Source organism: Struthio camelus, chromosome 6, assembly GCF_040807025.1.
Source record: "Struthio camelus isolate bStrCam1 chromosome 6, bStrCam1.hap1, whole genome shotgun sequence".
Taxonomy (NCBI): Eukaryota; Metazoa; Chordata; class Aves; order Struthioniformes; family Struthionidae; genus Struthio; species Struthio camelus.
The window spans coordinates 24,894,001-24,915,776 of NC_090947.1; the positions used below are offsets into that span (position 1 = coordinate 24,894,001).

The window sequence follows — 21,776 nt, forward strand, 5'->3', positions numbered from 1 at the left end:
CTGTTTTCTCTCTGACAAGAAAAGGTAGTGGCAGCAGACTTTGGCAGAGGAACAGTGAGGCGGCAGCAGGTCCGGTGGGTGAAGGCTATGGCAGTGACCCAGAGAGGAAGGAGGAGAAACCATCATCATTGAAATTTGGCTACAAAATGTCTGGCAGCTACTACTATAAACAGCCGAGGTGATACCTTTGGTATGTGGAAGTTACATAAAACCCAGGACGGTGTAAAATATCATCCATTCAATGAATTTATTTTCTAGGGCAGGTTGACTTTCATCTTTTGGTTGCATCTTGCTGTTGTATTGTCCAGTAAAGATCTGTGCATTTTCACACGGTCATTTAAAAAAAAAAACAGTGTTAGATTTTCTTTCTGCATTTTGGGGGTTCATAAGAAATGATTAGTGAAGAATGCATAGAACCAGGGGAATTAATATGATTTCCCTCTTGAGGATTTGCATAATTTGGAAGTGCGTCATGCATAAGTATCTTTGCCATAGTCATGTCTTCCAGGGATCAGAACAGATTTTTTAAAGAGTTTTTATTCAATTAAAGATTTTTAAAAAGTCTTTGAATTCCAGTAATCTTTTTATGGAGCACAACTTCTCCATGATTTTTTACTAAGTAGGCTGCATATATGTTTACTGCTGTGGATTTGATTTTTTAAAATAACTCCATTAATTGTTCTTCAGGACTTTATAATCCAAATTAGGGTTTTGTATTTTTTCAGTCACTTTTTACTATCTGCTATGGCACGTAATGGTATTGAAACATGTCCCAGGAGGTTTCTTTTTAGCATTTTTCCACCCCATCTCTAATGGCTTTGTATCAGTTTTAGATTAATCAACCTTCTAACTGAGTCATGCCATCAGGAAGCAGATTCTACCTAAGCTGAATGCAAGGATCCTCAGATGGTAAATTAAGTCAGCTTGACAGAGCTGTTGGTTTTGCGATGTCACCTAGAGATTTACCATGGAACAGAATAGCAACTAAATATATCGGAACATGCAAACTCATCTTCTATCAGTCTGTGGGAACATTTGATTTCATGTATGGGCTCCACAGGAATTTACAAGGAGAGCATGGAGAAGGCTTTGGGGAGCCATCTGGTTTCTTCCCTTAGCTGAAATGAAGTGGTCTGTAAGCAGATCTAGTTAGTGGCCGCTTCCTCACAAGCCTGATGAGGAAAGTAACATAAATACTATCTCACCTTTGTGAGGAAGGCCCAAATTCTCCCTCCCTCAAAAGCTCTATCAATCATTAAATTTAAGAAAATCAGCTTTTAGGAGAAATAAACCACTTGATAAAGAAGATACATAAATACACTTCTCTGAATAAACATTGTTGCTGATATAAATATCTTAGCCATGCATCTGAATATAACTGGTGAAGCTAATTCATACGTGTATCTAGTCATTACATATGCCTCTTGAATTAAGAAGAGAATAAAAAGATCTTTTCCTGCCTTTAAAGGATTCAATCAAAGCAGTGTACTCCCCTACAAACGAATAGACTCATCTTCCCTCATCTTTGGGCTCTCTGCCCAGATTCCCGAGTATGGAAAAGAATTAGACTGAAGGCATTAAAATTAGATCTCACCTATCTCTCCACAAATGCTAATAAAAATGGAAAAAATACCTCATTTTCCACGCCAGCCTCAGTAAATATATCACGATTTTTTGTCAAAATTGGTGACAGATTGGATTAACTCTGCAGCATGCTTGTCAAGCAGGGGGTTAAATTTCTGAACCAGGCAGCCAACATGCTCTGCAGCAGTTTGCAGGTGTTTATTGTTAGGACAGCAGCCATTTGCGGTTCAGGCTCTCAATAACCCAGTGATTCTGCTGATGCCTTTTAAGAAACTATTGAGAAACTCAGTAATCTTCTCATTCCTTAGAGGCTTATGGGCATAAATGAACAGAATGACGTCCAGATGCATGAACCAGCTAGAAACAGTCTTCCTCTCTAAACAGATTCAGGAAAAATCTCTACATTACTGTAACAAATAATAGAAAACTGCTAGTGCTACTGACCAGATTCGTAGGAACAGAGAACAGTAGTGACTTTAGCTTTTGAGTTTTTTGTTGCAAGTGCAAAATATCAACTGGTCTAATAATAAACTTCAAAATAAAAAAGAATATTGTTCACTGTGACGATATTTTTGGCAATAAGGGGGAGCACAACAAAAGCAGAATAGTGCCCATGAGTTTGTTATTTCAAGATGAGTGTTAGAAATGTGCATATTAGTTGCGTTCTGATGATTTTTCAGGGAAAAATTTAAGGACTGATTACAGGGACCATTAAATGACATGCTAGTGCATGGTAGCATCAGGAGGAGCCAAAGATGTTAGTAAAAAACTGCAGGCTAATGACCAAGGTAGCGGATGAAGCTATTCACTACTGTGGTGTTTGGAGCATGCTTATTAAGCTAGGTGAACTAATCAGCAGGTAAGCAAAGCAGATGCAGTACTTTGAACCTTATTTAATTGATAATTAAAAAACAACACGGCAAATCAACTGTATGCAAGTTCATTTTGATCTGCCACGTGGGGAGAGAGGCAGGCAGGGTGCAGGGAGCCTAAGAGCCGAAGACTTCTGTGGTAGAAAAAAGGATGTATTTGCTAGAAGGGGCAGTTATGGAGGGTAGTGAGCAGTGCAACATCTTTTCCTAAAATCTGGGGCGTCTAGGCCAGCCACGTCTCTTAAACGTTTGATAACACAGTTGGACCTACATGCGTTGGTGTCTTGCTGTGCCTGAACTAAGGCCTCCTTGCGGAGCACCCAGAGCAGACATGCGGGAGGCATGCAGACATGCATGTAGGTCTGCAGGAGATAGTTTCAGTCAGATTGAACTTACTTACCGTGCCTCAACATCAGCCCTGTGCTGCACTCAGTCTAACTCAATGCAAAAGCAGCTGAACAGCTTTGCAGATTGTTACTTTACTAGTCCTATTTTTTCCGTTATCTAGATAATGAGAGAGAGAGAGTTTTGATGTTGGTGACCGTAATGGAGATAAGCCTGATTTGCTGCTGCCTTATTAATTACAAAGCAGTTTATATGAAGCAGAACCTATTTTTCTTTGGAATGAGATAAACACAGGGAAATTATTTCATATTAAACCTTTTTTTTTTTCTTTTGCATTGCATGAAGAAGTTCCTCCTGTCACTCCTAACTCTGCCACAGAATTTCTGGTAAGTAAACACTGGATGAAGTTGTCTTCTGCTTTGTTCAGGATTTCTCTAAAAGGTATTTCAAGCAAGTATTTTTTATGGGAAAGTCGAAGGGGATAATTAGATATTACTTAAGAATGTCTGCCACTGCCAGTTATAACATGACTATGGTCCTTTGCATTTCAGCAAATGACAGGACATGCAAACTAAAATGAAAATTAATTACAGGGCTAAAATACAGTCAAGTTACTTTTAATTCACATGTTAAGAAAAACTTATGAAGGTACATAAACAGGCGTCTGGCAAATAGTGGTTCCTCTAATCTTAGAAACTTAGAAATCAACTATTTTTGAGAATGTATTTTATTTCCTGAAATAGTATCATTCCAATGAAAAATAAATACAGGTCATTGTATCATTCTGGTGATTGATAACGAGATATAACGCACATTTCCAGCTTTACAATGTGAAGCCAGAGGTCCAAATATCTCTAGGATTTCAGTGGCTGTGAGCAATTACCATTGGATGACGGTGAGCTGCCTGCGTGAAACGCACTAGTGATTTGTGAGGCAGCGTACGCGAGTCTGCAGTGCTGCTCTGTGGATTCGATATATAAACAGACAGGAGAACTCTCCAGAGATGCCAGTCTGGCACCTCTCACAAGCTTCACATTTACTTACTATTTATTATTAATTGTTAAGTGCTTGCAGCACACTTGATATGGTAAAAAGTATAAAGATGCAGTCACTGCCTTGAGGAGCTTACTTTAAAAGATAAGCAAAACCAGCTCGCTCTTTTCATCTATAGGAAATACAGTTTACTTTGGATTTTGTTCAAATTCTCTAAAACTCACATAATATGGGTTTCAAGGCAGGTTATGTAACGTTTCTTTACTGAATTTCACATTACCCAGTTCAGAGCGAAAGAACTGTCAGAGCATAGCTGGCTATATACAGTGTGACAGATTTCGCTGTTCTGAACAATTGGTCCCAACTGCTCTCATTTCTTATTCAAGGTTTCAAACCATCCTTGAAAGCTATCAAATTTCATGTTAATCTCCTCAAGAGGAGAACAGACGAGCCTCTGGATGGGAAGACAAGTTAGGGTCATTGCATATTGAATAGAGGGAGAGGCATAATATTACTCAGAAAGGCCTTCAGACTAGTCCTTATTCCCTTCTCCATAATAAAGGAGCAAGTCTTGTGTTTTTCGGGAAGCAAAAAGAGGATTTATAGCTTAAGCAAAGGTAGCTTTCTGTTAAAGAAAGAAAGAAAGTATATACAGTACCCTGCTGTTATAACTCAAATAACTAGTAAAATGCTAGATGTGGGTAAATGAGGGGGAATTTTGTAGCATTTTTGAAAGAAAAAAAAAAGTGAAAGGGGAAAAAAGGAAAGAGGAAATGGGTGATGTGAGGCATGCAGAGAAAGAGGGGTAAAAATTTGTTGGGAAAAAGGAGAAATTGAAAAAAACATGATCCAGTCATGACAAGCATAAAGCTTCTCTTGTAACAGTTTCTGAATACTGTGTATTTTACTTGTAGTAGGCCAGTCTGCGACTGAGTCAGTTGTTTTAGTTGCACAGCAGATTACGGAGGAAAAAAGAGGATAGGAAGCAGTAAACCAGCTCTCTGCCTTGGGAACTCCTCACTGGAGGGCTGTTAAGGGACAAGGTCAGAGCAAATGAGTTGGACTCCTGGCTCTGCTACCCCAGCTCCTGCTGAAGCTGAGCTGGCAAGCCAGAGGCCTGGAGCTTGTCAGGACTGCAGGATCTCCGGCTGCAGAAAAAGGGGGACTCTATTCAAAGAGAAGTGGTACATGGTTGGGGTTGTTCAACTTCCTCCTGTTCAGTATATAGGAAATTAGGGCATCTTGAGATAAAAAATTTTCGTCAAATAGATACTGTATACAGAACTGCTCTAAATGCTCTTCCTGTCAGTACCTTATTCCTTCTGTTAAATCAGAGCTGCCTCGTCACAGTCCGCTCCTCAGATACCCAAATGGAATATCTGCAGGTGCCAATCTTAGCTGGAGCTGGGTAAGCACAGTTCAGAAAAATTAAGACAGAGTCACTCAGCTCACTGTGGTTTCACTTTTCAGTTCAGGATATGATCGGATACTCCTCATTAACATTACAACCCTGTCTGTAGCATTCCTTTTACGCAGAGGTATTCAAGTCTATGAATAATCTATTCTAAATAATCGAAAAGTATCACAGATATCTACATTTACTTTGTCTGCACTAAGTGTGGTCCAAAGAGATCTTGACAAACTCATATTTGTTTTAAGAAACAGGCCAGGAGGAATACCAAGCTGATCCAAATATAGCTTCTCTCAAAATGTGGCTAATGGGAAGTGATCAACTGATGAGAAAGGCCGACTGAACACTGAAAGTGCATTAGAATAAGCCAGAGAAGCAAATAACAGGTCTAGGATCGATCTTCCAGACACTTATCAGCAAATTTAAGCAAAACTGGCTTAGACACTGAATACTAAAGACAACTTCAATATAATGACACAAACATAGATAATTGAAAATATTCTGCACGTTTGAAGCGCTTAACTATGTAGTCAATTCTAAAATTAAGCATTCTGGATAGCATCTGAGCACCCTAAAGGGAGCGTGAGGGGAATGGAGCTTACCTTTAGAGCACTGAAAGACTGTCAACATCGAGAGTGCTGGAAAAAAGAGTTCTGAATTCTTTAAAAGGTGGCAGTATGTAAAATCAGACCTAGGCTTAGCTCCAACACAGAAAAATATTTTATAAATTGATGATATTCATGTATCAGAAGGGTTAGAGAAAACGGCTTCATGCCTGATGCTCCATCAACTAATTACTTTATATTTATTGACTGAGATTTTGAATTACAGTAGGCTAAGACCTCCTGAAACTTCTGTTGCTTGGATTTTCAAAATATGTATATATATAATGCTTCATTCTTCTTGAGAATAGAAAAGTAGATAACAGGCACATTTCAAAGATCAAGAGGTTATTGCAGCAGAACAGCATAGCATGTATATACACACTATCCTATAGAGGAGTGCACATATTTGCCGTTATTACACACTCACAAAATTTCTGTGTCTCTGATCAGTTCTATTTCTAATGATCCAAACAAGTTCTTATTCCCAGTCTACCTCCTATACTGTCTCATCTGGATATGGCGTAGTTTAATTCTATCTCTCCATCATTTGAGTACACGCAGGGAAACACTGAGAGGCTGGAAATGGAAACACTTCCTCCGTTCCTGTGTCCTGCACTACAGCATCTGTAGGGAAATCAGGCCTTGCAGTCCTTAACATGCAAGCATTGAGTCATAGAGGGGTAGCTGCCTAGATGCAAGTACCTGCTACGTGAAAAAACAGGTTTTACAAAAGCTTATTATTTGTTACTTTTTTCTATGCCTTGTAAAAAAGGTATAAATTGCTCCCAAATACAGTACATGCCCAACCACACTGGTTAAAGGAATTTTTAACATAAGCGAAGAAACATGTTTTCATTCACTTTCATTATAGAAAATTGTTGTGCTCTTTGTGTCAAATTGTTTAAAAAGTAATAATATAAAAATCACACTTGCAATGGCTTCAGCCTGCAAGTGCAATTCTGAAAATTAAATGCAGCAGTTGCAGTATGCAACTTCACACAGATATCTGCTATGAATACCTTGAGAAGCACCGTTAACACACTTCAGTAGCAAAACCTTCAAAACATAGATGAAAATTCAGCCACAACCATACAGAAAAAGTCACACGTTGTTTTCTGCAATGGTATTTTCCAATAATAAACTCAGAGATTTTATTTTACTAAAACAAGTCTAAGACTGAAATGTAAACAAGAACAAAAGCATAATTTTCTACTATATTCCACATTACATTTGATTCAGCTATTTATTCTGTTTGTTTTTTGGAAAAGCTGATTTATTTGGGGAATATATTTCTTTCTCGCACTGAAAAGTGTTTTAATGGACAAGATAATCTTTTAGACTAAAGGTTTTATTATCTCTTTTTAAATCATTATTTTGTTTTCTTTCACAAAATTAATCATTTGTGCTGCACTTCACTTGCAGGATTTTGGTTGAAAAATGATCTAAAACATCTTTAGTAATTATTTTTCTTGTTATTATTACAAGCTTAGGATCCTTTGGGAGACTGGCACATTATATGCCTATAATTATTTCAACTCCCTCTTGTTTCTGTTCAATAAAAAGTTAAGATCAGTAGCTCTTGGCCCATAATAGCTTTGCAGAGCTCCTTGTCTCTGCAGGCGAGAAATCGCAGCCTATATAAACTGAATTCTCAGCGCCACAAAAGTCTTCATCAAGTTCTTTATTCTTCACCATTTATCCAGAGATTGTGTGAATCCTCTTTCTTCAGTAGCTCTGTGTACATATCAGATAGACTGCAAAGATATTTGGGAATAGGAGAAGGGCATTCCCTGGAGCATGCAGAAGGAGTCTTGGAAGTGTTCCATAAGCTTAATGTATTCTGGTGGGTATTCCTCATCAGACAAAGAAAACTGTAATTATAAGACTTCGGGTTCATGTTGGATCTAAAGTGTGCAAAGCATGGCAGATATAGACATTTGAATCAAAGTAAGCACTACTGATGCATCCTAAAGAGTTGAGAGAACTGTACTTTTAGGAAAGAAGACCACCTTTTACACTGCTCTGAGTAGTTTTTCAGCAAGCGTTCAGGCATTTTTATGGCACCTTCTCATTGTGTTGCACTGTAGAAGATTTTCAAAAAGTAAAGTAATTACTGCCCTTCTGCTGCTGCTAGGATGCTCAAAAAAATCATTCAATTATAATTCAGCTGTACTGACAAACTTAGAGATTCATAAAAAGTTTCTCTCAGTCACTTCACAACTACAGCTTATGGTGGAAATGCCCAGAATGTTTAGCTTTCAAAGTTTTGTAACAATTCCAGAACAATACCTTTGCATATTTGTTACCAATGCTAGGCAGAACAAAAGAGAAATCTTTTACACAGAAAATTATTTGTAATTAACAAAATAGCAATACAAAAGCAACCAGTGGGAAGCTGACCTGTCATGGCTTGCATAGACCTGCTGCGACTCCTTATTTTCAGCTTAAAATCTCAATTAAAAGATGACTAAAATACAGAGAATACTTTCCTACTATTGTAGTCTTATGAAACTGCCAGAATTCACTTAAGACAGTTACACCATTCCAAGTAGGGTGGCAGGCAGGGAGCATGAACAGTGATGGAAGAAAAAGATGACCCATAACGTCTCTATGAAGATATATGCTCAAATGATAGTAAAAAGTTTGATAACCCTGAAGTATTTGCGGGGGGGGGGGGTGGAGGGGTGGGGGGAGGAGAGGTCAGTATGATCCAAAGTAAATGTTGCGTGCGTACACACTCAGCAGTCACAGCACTAGCAGGAGTCCTTGAGAACATTAAGGGCAGATTCCTTTTTACTGCAATAGCAGAAGATAGATAGTTAAGCAACACGTTACTCACAGGAACTAGAAGAAAAGGAGAAAAATGATACATAATTTTCTCTCTGGTATTCTGAATGATGTGTCTTGACATATCAGGCATGGAGTGCATTGTATTACTGTATATCAAAAGCTGAAATAACTGAGATTAAGCAATGAAGGTTTGATGAGCAATATTAGTATTCGTTACAGTTGGTATTATTTTAGCAAGCCTCACAAAATGTGACATTCAAAACACCAGATGACTGTCAGTCTTATTCCAAATTTATAAACAGTACACATGACCATCTAAAAGTGCCTTGATGCCAATGCCAAGTAAAATAGTGAATAGTTTTGGACTCGAACAACAAAACATTAGAGGTTAAGGTTGTGATTATGGTCAATCGGAATGAAGATAAGTCTTGCTGAATTACTCTTTTTGACAAGATCACAGATCTATTTAAAAAGGCAAATGTAGCGATGCAGTCCGATTTTTTAAGGCACTTAATGTTGCAAGTTACTTTTAATAACCGTTGACTTTATTTGGAAATAATAGTGAATATGTTAGGTGGGCAACAACTTAGGCCAATAGATTTTTAAATATTACTAAGAGGGAGATATAACTGAGTGGTATTGTTTTCAGTAAGGAACCTCTATGAGTATGTTCTTTGTTTGGAGTCACTGGTATTTTTGTCAGTGATATGAACAATATTGTAAGGTTTTTGGTAGTAAAATTTGAAAAATGACATGAAAAACGATGAAAGTTAACAATGTTACATGTGGAAAGTAAGTTATTATTCCGGGTCGAACTGAGTAGTCCGGTTAAAAAATGTTAGCTGAACATAAAGTATTTGAGTACAGCCAAATGCTGTAAAACAACTGGGACTTGAGAATGTAGGCTATATGTCTACAGGACAGGAAAGTTCATTTTCAAATGAATTAAGAATGAAAGACTTACTTAAAAACCAAAAAAACACCTCAGTGCGAATGCTTAGTGTCAACATCTGGGAAAGAAGGCCAATGTGATCATGAGGTGACGTGAAAGCAAGGAGGTAAGCTTGGTTTGAGTATGCTTGGTATGGTTTGCACTGAGGCTGTTTCTTTAGAGTATTCTGCCTTCTGTTCAAGAAAGATTTTGAAGTGTTACAGTATGACTGAGGGAGAGCCACAAAACTGTTTTGAAGGACTGGCAATGACATTTAACTCATTGACTTAAAGAATAATAATTTAAAGAAATCGATTTATGAATTTACTGAAGAGAAATTTAAGAAGCAAGTATGAGCGCTGGAGAAGACGTTATGATGGGACTTCCCAGCGTGTCTGATGATGGCATAATATGACCTAACAGCCAGCAGTTAGTATTAGATAAATTAACCTTGTAAGATACAGTTTAATGTAAATAAATGTTGGAACAGCTTAATTAGAAATGACATACCACGCGTCTGGGCCTTTAAGTCAGGTTCAAAGAAAATCAGACTAAAACTGTTCACTTCCATTTCAGAATTTGTTAGCTTAGGAATTCCTCTATTCCTTTGCTCCTTACAAGAATACTTTCTTATAGCCAGTAATGACAGACCTGTTATAAGACCATGATTGTAATCAAATTGTGTGCTTTAGAGGTAAAGAAGGAATTTTGCCCTGCTACATAAATTAGTAACCGTATTCCGTTTTTTTTTTTTTTTTTAACCTGAATTACTTTGAGGCAACATAGATAAGCAACTGAGGATTAGAAAATTTTTGGAATATACCTGTATAATGAAGGAATAGTTCTAATTTTTAATTGTAATTTTATTAGATGCCAGCTATCCCTTGCTCATGAACTCAGGTTTAAATTGATTGTCAGGCTTTGGGCTGCAGTTCAGATCCTCAGAGAAAGGTTTTCAAGGTTTTTTTCTCTTTGTCTCTTCTGCAACACCTCGATACATTTCACTTAGCCGCACTTGACTATGGAGGCAGGCATTGGCAGTGTTTCAGTCTTTTCCATTCTGTGCCCCATGTCATCCAATTATTTAATCTCTTCCTGATTTAAGTCAAAATAGATAAAACCTTTGTTTCATTAGAGGAATAATTGGATGAAATTTAATGCAGTGAAGCTCAGACTAAACTTTCTAGTCCATTGGGCCTTAAGTCCTAGGAAAAAATGCCTCTTATATTTTCAGATGTTTAAAATCTATAACATTAAGACATGGCAGGCAGCTTGGCTTGTCCTGCTATTTGGGATTTTCCATTCAACTTTTTTTTCCTTTAAAAATCACTTACCTCTGTGAAAGTGGCTGGAGCTGTGTAGAGTCATCAGGGATTAGCGTTAATTTCTATATTTGTAGTGAAAAAGGTTAAGTTTAATTCCCTGCAATGGAATTGCAGTTTAAACATGCTGTTCCAATTCTAGACTGGCGTTACTGCAAAACACTACTACTCTGGGAGACTCTGAATAACAAAAGTTAGTGCTGGAGGTGGTGAAGGAAAATGTCTACAACCAATGTCAAAGTAACCCTGGTTAGGGTTACAGTTTGGGAAACAGCAGTTGTATAATTAGCATCCTCACAGAAGTGCTATGTTAAAAAGCGAGGGGAGGGGGAGATGACTTGATTCTACTCTGAGTCGTGAAGGAGAGGGAGGGGAAAGTTCAGTGGGTACCCCCCTGTTTCCAGGAAGCGAGGGAATCAAAACAGAAATTCTGGAGGACGGCTTGAAAGCACAGAGCTGTGGTTATGCTCAGGGAGTTCTATTAATGTTTCTATTTGAGTACCACAGGAATCCTCACTTCGCTGGTGAGAGAGAGCTCAGTCTCCTTCCCAAGTGGCTCCGTTTAGACCTGGAGCTTTTAGCTAGCTTCAGCCAATTCTACTGGGGCAGGAGTATTTCTTCTTTGACTGCACCTTTAGACACAAAGAGACCAAAATCTGCATTTTCCGAGGCAATGGCTCAAAGTTGACATAAATTGAGGTGCTGGTTTTGGGTGGAACATTGTCTCTGACAGGACTGTGACAGGCATCTGAACGCTGCACTGTAAGTGACTGAAGGCTGAACAGTAGAGGCGTGTCTTTCTGAAGGTCACATTGCCACAGCTTCCAATAAAAATGAAAAATTGTTGAAGAAATAAATTGCTGAAGTAAAGAAATCTTTTTCATTAAAGTAACATACGAAATAGAATTTGCTGAATTCATCTGAGATGACCTGGAAACAGATTGGAAGAGAAAAGTATTTTTGCTCACTGACCTCTGAAAAGTTAGCTATGTTTGTTTTAGCTACAGCTAAATCTTGAAGAGTGATTTACTAGTAATGACTAAGGAAAGGGGAACTTCTGTAACAGATTTTGGTGGGGTTTCATTGTTTTACGGTGTAGAATCAATCCGAAGGGTATTAACATCAAGAGGTAATATCTTTAAAACACAAGGCTTTTTTCATGTACTGTTGTGGTCCGTTCATGGTTCATTTTGCACTCTCCCTGACAGCAAGCCAAATAGTAGCTCCCAAGGACGTTCAGTTTACTTTCTCAGATAAGGGAATGAAAAAGAGACTGCTGTGTCAAAAAGATGAGCAAGATAAGCAAAATAATGTCTCTTTTCAAAATAACACCGAGTTGCGTGGCTCTTTGTCCTGTAAGTACTCTTGCTGGCTATATAATTATTGTATTAATTATTTTTAGTTCAGAGTTTACTTAAGTAAAATTACCTTTCGGTAAATGAATTGATAGTGGCCAAATGAAAACCTATTCTGGCAAGTAACACAAATGTTTAAAAAGAAGGCATTCTAGGAGTTTTCTGTAGATGTGATAGAGCTCAGATCTTTTTCAAGACTTATATGTAGTGCTCCGAAGCTCAACACTAGCCACGTGAGCATTTAAACTTTAAGTTAAATGCATAGGCAAATTTGAATATGTAAAGAGAGTTGGCAAGGAAATATCCTTCCTTGGCAAGGAATATCCTGTGAAATAAAGTAACACACTGGATATCAGTCAGCCAAGGACTGAGATGGAGAACTTGAGAACTGCAGGGCGTAACTGACAGCACCTTGAATCCTCTTGCTCTACAAGGGACTGTCCATGACTTACAAAAAAGGTTTGGAAGAGCTGGCAAGTTGGACCGCTGTGTGTCTCAGACGGAACGCAGGTTCCATGTTTAGGTTAAAGATATTGACCTAAAAGACCGGTCTGAATTATACTTTTCTCTAAATTTAACATAAGAATAGAATTATAGACAATTCAAAGATTTGAAAGAAGTTTAAAACCTAATGCAGTTTGTTTAAAAGGCTCAGGTCCCATGTCAAGTGAAGAAAGAGAAAAATCAGCCATTTGGGTTCAGAGTGACATTAAAGTTGATGAATTGATGCCTTTTAGCTAAAAGTCAGCTCTGATTGTATCTTCATGTGTTGCTAGAGGGTATGACTAGTCCCGTGAATTTGTTTATGCAGTAGGTCTTTCAAGCTTTTGTGTTAGGCAGTTTTGTATCTCTGTTGAATCGATATCACAAGTGATGCATGCTGTGGGCTATTTAGGAGGGTTTTTGGAAAAAAAAAAAAAAAGCCTTATTGCTTTTAGTGCTAATGGTATATTTATTATGCTGAACCATAAATCTACTTTGCTTGATGGCTGCAGAACCACCTCCCTGACATTGTTCTTAGGCATCAGTGACTCATGGCTTGGAGTTCAAGGTACTATTACTACAATTTCTATAATAGTTTTCAAAGGTAACTTATAACTCTCAATCTCAAATACTAAGTGTGTGTTATTAATTGCTCTTTAGCTCATAAGGTCTAATTTAGAGAAATGCTAAAAAGATATAATATCTAAATTCAACATACTGGAATAATTGACAGAGAAGAAAGTATAACAAAAGAAAAAACCCCTGCTAGTACTGATTGATTGATTTCAATTTGTAAAGTTCAATCATTTCCTTAAAATAGGTAGGCATATTTGTTGAAGGCTTAACTAACTGCTTTTTAATTTTACCTTCCTCCTATTTTTGTCATTTTGATTTAGCAGTAATACACAAAACAATAGTTTTTCATCTTGGTTTGGTTTGGTTTCTTTAAGAGAAATAAATACAAAGAGATTGGCTTGTGATATCAATTTATAGATACTCCCAGAGCTATAACAGGCAGCTCTAGAAAGCTTACCAAAATCTGGGAAAGGAACTAAATAGGCTATAGTGACTAGTTTTACTGATAGAGGAAAAGATGTCAGAGAGATGTAGAAGGCCACAACTATTAAGACTACCATGCCCTTGACTTCTTAAATGTTCAGAGAGCTGAATTTTAGAACACTTGGAGGCTTATTTGGGTTAAAATTTTTCAGTTATTTCCCAGAGTAATATATGCTGCTGGATATCAGAAACTGTGTGTGTATAAAATACGAGATCATTGATATCTGTCTGAGGAACTTGCACTGAATTTGAGAATTCAGTTGCTGACTCTTCCTGGAATAGTTGAGCATTTAGAGGATAAATATATGGAATACAAGGAAAGGAGCACTGGAAGCACTGACACAGGTTTATATCTGAAGCACAGAATTTACTATGTCTAGAAATACTACCACCTTTTAAAAACCTTCTTTAATGCAGTTGCAAGATTGTTAATGCATCATCCAGTGATAAGAATAAGAGTATTTAGAGCTGTACTTCTGCCTATTTGGATGTTGACATCAGTCAGACACTCTAGGAAGTTTAGCCAACTAAGGAGAAAAATCTTCCTCTTTGACTACCTCTCCAGTAGTCATTGTGATATGATGGGGTCAAATCATAAAAAATACATGTAGAGCAAATTTAGCAGGCTGTCACTGTTCTTTAGCTGTTAAACACTACTGAAAGAAACAAATTAGCAACCATTGCTACCTTTCTCAAGTTTTATTTGACTTTTCTTTTTTGATTCATTTACCGAAAAATCACAGTTTTTAGTGATAAAAATGGAAAAAGCCACTATTTTTGCTTTTATTTGTAAAAATACTTGAAGTATACTGCAAATAATTGATTTCCACTAAAGGCACCAGCCCCATAATTGTTGGTACTTTCCTTTCCAAAAAGGAGAGGTACCTTTATTGTTTTTGCTAACAGAAATAGCACATACATAAGTATGACCAAAATCTTCAGAGACTTAAGACTTTGGTAAAGGACTCAATTGTATATATAAAACAAAGTCCATTGATAAGAAAGTGCATGAGATCAAGTCTAAATACAGGATTCCATTACTGTATTGGGTTTTGTTATTTGAAAGTTGTGAGGCACTGTTTGCACATTTCAGCCTGAATCACTTGTGAAAGTTGTTCAGGAACACAAGGGAGAAATTATTTTGAGAAAAGAAAGCAAGGTCAGAGAAGGACAGAAGAAGCCAAAAACCTGCACCGCAGGGTATTGTAGAAGTCTCTGCAGTCAATGATACTAGAACATTTTAATGTTTCATCAAACCCCAGGTGGAATATATCTCGGTATGAACAAACCTCAAGTAATGATTTATTTATGTTTAGGGCATCTTAAGAGCAAGGTGTCTAAAAAAAAAAAAAAAAATTGTCCTGTTCACTCAAGGTTGTTGGCAGGGGTAATGTCTATGAGATACTGCTTCCTTCCTCTCAGCATGGAATAGAACCCTTTGTACAAAAACTCAGCCAGTCACGGTAATTTAGTGATAAGCATTATTAACTTTTGCTGTCAAATTTTACGTTAAAGAAAAATTCCAAAACTTGTTTCGTATGCTTACAGTCTTTCGTGAAACATCACCAGCAGTATCTTTGTAAGACATGTATAGGGAAAGAGGCTAGCTTGTTGTGTATTCTTCACATGTTAAACACTTTGACATTGTTAATATTGTCATTTCGATCTTTACAGGAGGGATAATCGAGTCCATTTTTCTTTTCCAATCAGCAGCAAATAACTGCTGACTTCTGTCCTATGGTTATTTGCAGAAGAATACAACTTTAAAATGAATTTAAAAAAAACTATTAATATTCACTTTGACAGAAAACTTTCTAACCACTAGGGCATTAGATTAAATAAGTTGGTAATGAAATAAATGGGAGTGATATAAATTTGATTTTTTTTTCTTACCATTGTCAAAAATTACACTCTACCATTCACATTATCAGTGCAGTTGGCTCAGAAATAGTCTTTCAGTAAGAATCCTATATGTCACCAGGCCCTGCATTTCTCTGTGTAAGATATTCTTGACTTGCCACCATTAGATGAGGAATTTTGGCCAAGTTAATCTAGAGCAAAAATACTTATCAAAATCATCACACACCAAGAAGTTTCTTGGCCCTGTGGCAGAATGAGTTAGCCAATTCCTGAGCAAAGTGAACAATTTTTACAATCTGGACAAAACCTATTGGTTTCAGATATACTCTCACTGTCAATAACTTGTGTTTACTTGTGATTACTTTGTAGTTTATTTATCTTTATGACTGAAGTCTTGCCATCTTTATGGCAAGACTAAGTCATTGTTCTGCAAAAGCACATACTGATTATAGAAAATAAGGCCAGCAAAGCTTTGAAGGATGTACTTGGTAGTACATCATTCTGCCTAAAGATGGAATCAGCTGTATCTAATTTGTCCAACAGATGATAGCCTCAACCCATCTTAGTAACATCAAACAAACTGTATATTGCCTTTATAATGCTGACAGTCAACTTGGCTATTCTATTCATTTGGGGAGAATTTTCTGCTCAATACCCGTGGATGGTTTAACTGGCTGACCTTTATTTTATGTTCTGTTCATTTGCCTACCCTATATAGTCAACTCTTGAGTATTTGCAGGCAGATTGTCCTGGTGATGTATTAGCTGTGCCATGGCTATGAAGGCATCTTAGCTGGCTTTAGGTTGAATAGTTTGGGTGCTTTGCTGTTCTGAGTTCCATGATCAACAGAAGCCCGAACCTTTCTTACCTCAATTAAACCTCAAACATTGTGGGCTCTTAATAGCCTCATCCAGGTCATCATACGTTATGTAAAGAGTTTTCTTATAAGCAAGTACGCTCATTTAGCACTTGAAAACCTGAAAGTAGTGGTCAATAATTATAAATTATATAAAGTTTGAATAGGGATTTCTTGTTAACAGTCACATCCATACATGAAAGAATAAATGCACCAACTTATTTTTGTCATTATTTGCTGTTGTGGTATAAAAAAATTGCCCTGAATGGATAAAAAGACACTGATTTCAAATACAGCAATGATTGTAAAACAAGTTCATTTTCAAATGAAATTTCCCTTGCATTTTTTTGGTCTCTAAATTGTACTTTAGACCTCCATCTATTATATCCTGGTCATTAGTGACCTACCTTTTCTACCATATCCTTCTGGGGTTTTGTTTTGTTTTTATTTTTGCCTTTCTCAAGAAAACAAAAGAAAATCATTTCCTCAAGGGTCTAGGAATACATATGTTTCAAAAGAAGGTGACACTCAGGCTAACTGCATATTGTTTAACTTGATCAAATTTGCTAGAAAAGCCAAAATATGCTTACTTGGAAAGGGAAAATAATAAGTAAGATATATTGTTTTTATTCGGATAATTTTATCCCTTCCACCTCCACCTTGATTTTCCTATTTAAGATCGGAGTTCAAATGACATCTGCACTCTGCTAAATGTAGTAGTTCCTATACTTCAGCTGGCTGTTGTAAGTGCTCACTAATGCTCCATACCTCATAATTTTCAGGCAAGAGTAATTTTTTAGGGTGCCCTGTGTTATTAAAACTTCCACTGAGTCCAGTGACCTGTCTTTTGATGTTTCCACAATGGTGTTGCTGAGTTCCTCTTTCCTCTTTAATGAAGCCCAGGATTTTAACTTGACAAGCTTCAGAGCTGTGTTGAAAATTTTGCTCATTATCTCACCCATTCACCCTAAACCCATTTCGTTTAAACAAGAAGGAGCACCACATCTATCAGTACTTTCATCAACTGCAGCATTAAATGTGAGTAAATATTTCATACTTCCTTTTATCCCTCAGTTATTATATTCATTGTCAACACAACATGGATATTTATATTGATCTGCGACATTAGGAACTTCAATTCAATTGCCATTACTCTTGATCAAGCCCAGTGAAGATGTTTCAAATATAACTGGAAAACTTAAGATGTTGCATCTCAGTGAAGCTTTCACTTTCTTTTATAAGGAGAAATTATATCACTTAAAACGTTCATGGGATAAGAATGACTTGTACATAGATTATCAGTATTTAAGGTTTTTTACTATTCAAGTATTCAAATAAAATAAAATACAGAATACAAGTCATATGCAGTGATTTTAATTAAAATGAAACTGTTCTAAACAAGGTTGTGTAGGTTTCTAAGCTGTTGGCTAAGCCTAGATTCTCATTTCTCCTCATGCCCTCCACAGAGGAAGTGCTGATATGTTCCAGACAATAATAAACTAGGAAATCCTCCACTGCTTCTCTCCAAAAAATAGCAAAGAAATACCAAGAATAACTGCAAATAGCTTCACAACCAGGAATATGTTTTATCTATCATTTTGTTAAAAATATCAAAATATCTGTAATACAAGCAGTTTAACCTCTGTAACACCAGGTAAAACAGATAACAAATGGTTCTTCTTCCAGAAATTAGCTTATTTGCATGCAGTAATTTAGGGGAATAGCATGTTCCCTTTGGAAATTAATTCCAGTATATCTTATACCTTTTGCTTTTCTGCTACTCACCACAAAGAGCAATATATAGACAAGTGTATGCAGCAGCAGTCTGTGTCTCTCCTTCCTTACTTTGCCTTGCTCTTGCTCTCCTATTAGCTGTAGCTATGCCGTCCTCTAAATACAGTGTGACGGGAACTGTATTACCTTGATAGTAAGTACAGATGCAGCTTTTGCACTTGCCGGCTGCCTCACGTTTATAACACCCTCACTCCTTCCGGTCATTCATTCCGGGGAGGGGGGAATGACACCAGCATTTCTGAGCTGTTCTTGTGTTTTCTCCCAGAACACTCAGGGAAGGCAGACTTCGTGATCTCCATGCTAACTGCCAGCCTGCCTGCTGCCAGTTCTCCCTACTTCTGCCAGTGATGACATTCAGCTTGCTCCTCCGCACAGGATACAGCACTGATTCCTCATTATGTAAGGCAGTCTAGGTCAAGTGTAGGAGAGACACTGCTGGCCTGAGCAAGCTAGTGGATTGCTCCCTCAGCTTAATGCTTCATGGGGTCGGTCTGGAAGCTGGATCCTCATCTTTGCTACATCTTCTTGGGTAAACGTTTTTGCATGATTTAAATGGTTACTATGCTATTTTTCTATGCAGATAACTGTCAGCCATGCTGTGAATTGCAGAGAGAATTCGCTAGGTGAAACCAGCTCTGTCAGCATGATTGAATTATCAGAGTAGTAGTTCTTCTAGGCATCCCAGCTTTAAGACACTTTGCAAATAAATAAATCATAAATTAGGCTTGTTTAACAAACATCTTTTCTAACCATATGGGGATTATTGTTGATTTAACTGATTAAGCAGTGAATGAAACCCATGTGCTTGAAGGTGATGTGGGAATGCATTATTGGATATAGCTATTAGCTGTGAGAGGTTTACTGCAATTCTTGGCTGTCGCGTTGTTTTAGCCTTGCAAATTGCAAATATGCTTCTGTTATTAAACAAAACATAATGGGGAAAAATATCTTGTATTTAAATGTCTTGCACTCTTTGATCATTTTTAAAAGTAGCAATTAAAGCTAGGATGCTATTTACTATTTACTGCATGAATGCGTGAATCGATATGCTTCTGGTATATAGAAGGTGAATACTGCAGATAAAACTACGTTCAGTGACTGCTCTGCAGAATGCCAGAACAGCATATGTTAGCTAGGTTTGTATTAGAGGGTACCTTTTTTTTCATGCACCATGTAGAATTCAAAGGAATCTTTTATATTCACGCTCTGTTAAAAAGCAGTCTGTAATAAAACACGGAATGGGTCTGTCTTCAAATGAATTATACATACTTTGTATTGTTTGATTGTCAGGTGCTGAAATGTATGATTATACTGGAATGCAGTAGAAGAGGCCCTGGAAAGTAACAGCATAACATTGATACTGCAGTATCACGTAGGAAATTTCAGCAAGGCTAGCTTGCTTGCCAGAGATACTTACCATTTGATAAATATGTAATTATTTTTCATGTAGAAGAAATACTAATTGGAAAACTTGTGCGTATGTACAGCACCTTGGACAGTGTCACCCTCCCTCCCCCCTGGCATTGTAGGGTCTAATTTATGGGAGTTGGGAATTTGTAAAAATTAAATACTACTACTTTAAGATACATTAATGAATTCCAAAATATAGGGGAATTTATAGTTAAAATGCCCGAAAGAAACTTTGGTCAATATTGTATCAACCAGCTACAGTTAACACCTTTGTACCAAGGTTTCATTTACTGCGTAAACTTAAAAACAGTGATGTTCACATTGAATTATGTGCCTCTGTTCGTAAGTGTCTAAACAGAAAATAAAAAGTAGAAAATTATAATCTATTGACAGTATGGCATTTACAGAATTTTCATGTCTGATAGGTAACTGTTTATTCTCAAAATAAAAAATAAGGCCCCTTTCTTGAATCAGAATAAGAATAAATATATTTCCAAAGTTTTTATGGGAGCAGTGGAAGTCCTTTAAATTGTGGGATTTTTTTCCCCACTAGACACTAGTCGTTCTTCACACTGTTCTAGAAATAAGAGATAGAATTTCATTTCAACACTTGTTTGTAAGTAAGATGAATTATTTTATAATTTTCTTATAATCTTTAAAAGATTTCTTTTTCTGGAAAAGGAAAAAAACTGCCAAGCAGCTAGCTGTCTCTTCATCATGATCATAGCTTACTAGTTAGCAAGTTATTTCTTTTCCTTTGATAACAATTACATAGATCTGTATTGTGATTTAGTAGAAATCCCAGACTGGTACCTTTATTATTTATTTTCTGAAATAAGTTAGGTTCAAAAAGATATGACTTGGTTTTGGTATCTTGAAAACAGCTCCATTTTAATAATGCATATTACATTGTATAATATTTAAAAGATATCATTTTGTAGTCAAAACATGGAAGTGTTTCCTACAAAAATCATATTAAAGTCACAGCATAGTATGAGAGGTTAGAACAAAACTCCTAGGTACCACGCAGTATTGTAATGATGTTCTTCAGATTCTTTGCTTCTTGCTGCCTGAAGCGTTCTAAAATAGCTGTGCTGTTATATATGAGTGCACGGTGTTCTGTCCCATTTCAACAATGAGAGCTTCAGGTATTTACTTACTGGCTTAAGGAGTATTAATATCCTATCTATTAGATTCCAAAAAACATTGATTTATTGTCTTTAAATGTATGGTGTTCTGAAAATGTTATTTTTATTTTCTGCATCATGGTATGTAGCAGGGCAGGAGCTGTTCCTCTCGACACAGCAAGGTGCAGATGCTTGAGGAGGATACTAAATGTTAGAAGTCTGTTTCATATGTGTGTTTTTATATCCTATGTTCTGGTATGCCACTTTGGGACTGAGAAATGGAATCCAAACTGTAAGGCATTTTATGAACCCACTATGTTGCAGGGTGTGGATCATTACTGGTCACTGCCTCCTCCTGGTACTTTTCTGTGATTTTTTGGAATTGTCCAATCCATGACTACATCAGTAGGTTGCTCTCAATATCTCATATTTTGCCTTACCTCGCAATATGCAGCTTGAACTTCTGAGAAATTTTTCTCTTTACTTCCCTTCCAGAGAACGAGAGTTTTCTGTTCTACAAGGGATGTTCTATGCTTACCTTGAAGCATTGGAAATGTCACTGAAATTGGGGAGCATGAAAACAATGTGAAAGTGTGCAAATTAAACTGTTTTAGACTAATTATTTTAGCATAAGCAATGGTGATACAAATTCTTCTAATCTATAATATAAGCAAAGTATAGCAGTAAACATTAGACTTACTTTCCATAAAGACAAATTTACATGTCAGATTGTGTCTGCCTATTTTAACTGAGCAGTTGAGATATATATTGTGATGACAAACATATGCATACTAAATCCACGTTTAATTTTAGTGATAAATTGGAAAAGAAAGTCTACAAACAGCTATGTTCGTTTATCTCACATAACATTTAAATGTAAATCTGTAATACTATAATTCACAAACTTTCCAGGTAAGTGTGGGCTCTCAGAAATTCAGATCTTTCACTGTCTAGAACTGCCAACTTTCATTTACATTTA

General features: G+C 36.8%; 1 protein-coding gene and 1 long non-coding RNA gene across 9 annotated transcripts in view; one reads left to right on the plus strand and one right to left on the minus strand.

Moving 5' to 3' along the window:
- LOC104144942 (uncharacterized) overlaps positions 1 to 18,408 on the minus strand; it is a 63,602-nt gene extending 45,194 nt beyond the window's left edge. For both annotated transcript variants that reach the window (XR_011141930.1, XR_694213.1), the window contains exon 1: positions 18,252 to 18,408. This is a non-coding gene — a long non-coding RNA (uncharacterized lncRNA). The remainder of the gene's footprint in view (positions 1 to 18,251) is intronic.
- A 194-nt stretch (positions 18,409 to 18,602) lies between these two features.
- LOC104144943 (sodium channel protein type 1 subunit alpha) overlaps positions 18,603 to 21,776 on the plus strand; it is a 104,704-nt gene continuing 101,530 nt past the window's right edge. For 3 of the 7 annotated variants that reach the window (XM_068948715.1, XM_068948714.1, XM_068948716.1), the window contains exon 1: positions 18,604 to 18,789. The gene's annotated coding sequence lies outside the window, so the exon portion shown is untranslated. Of the gene's footprint in view, positions 18,790 to 21,776 lie in introns of all 7 variants that reach the window. The other 4 variants (XM_068948719.1, XM_068948720.1, XM_068948718.1 and 1 more) reach the window with 3 other exon arrangements.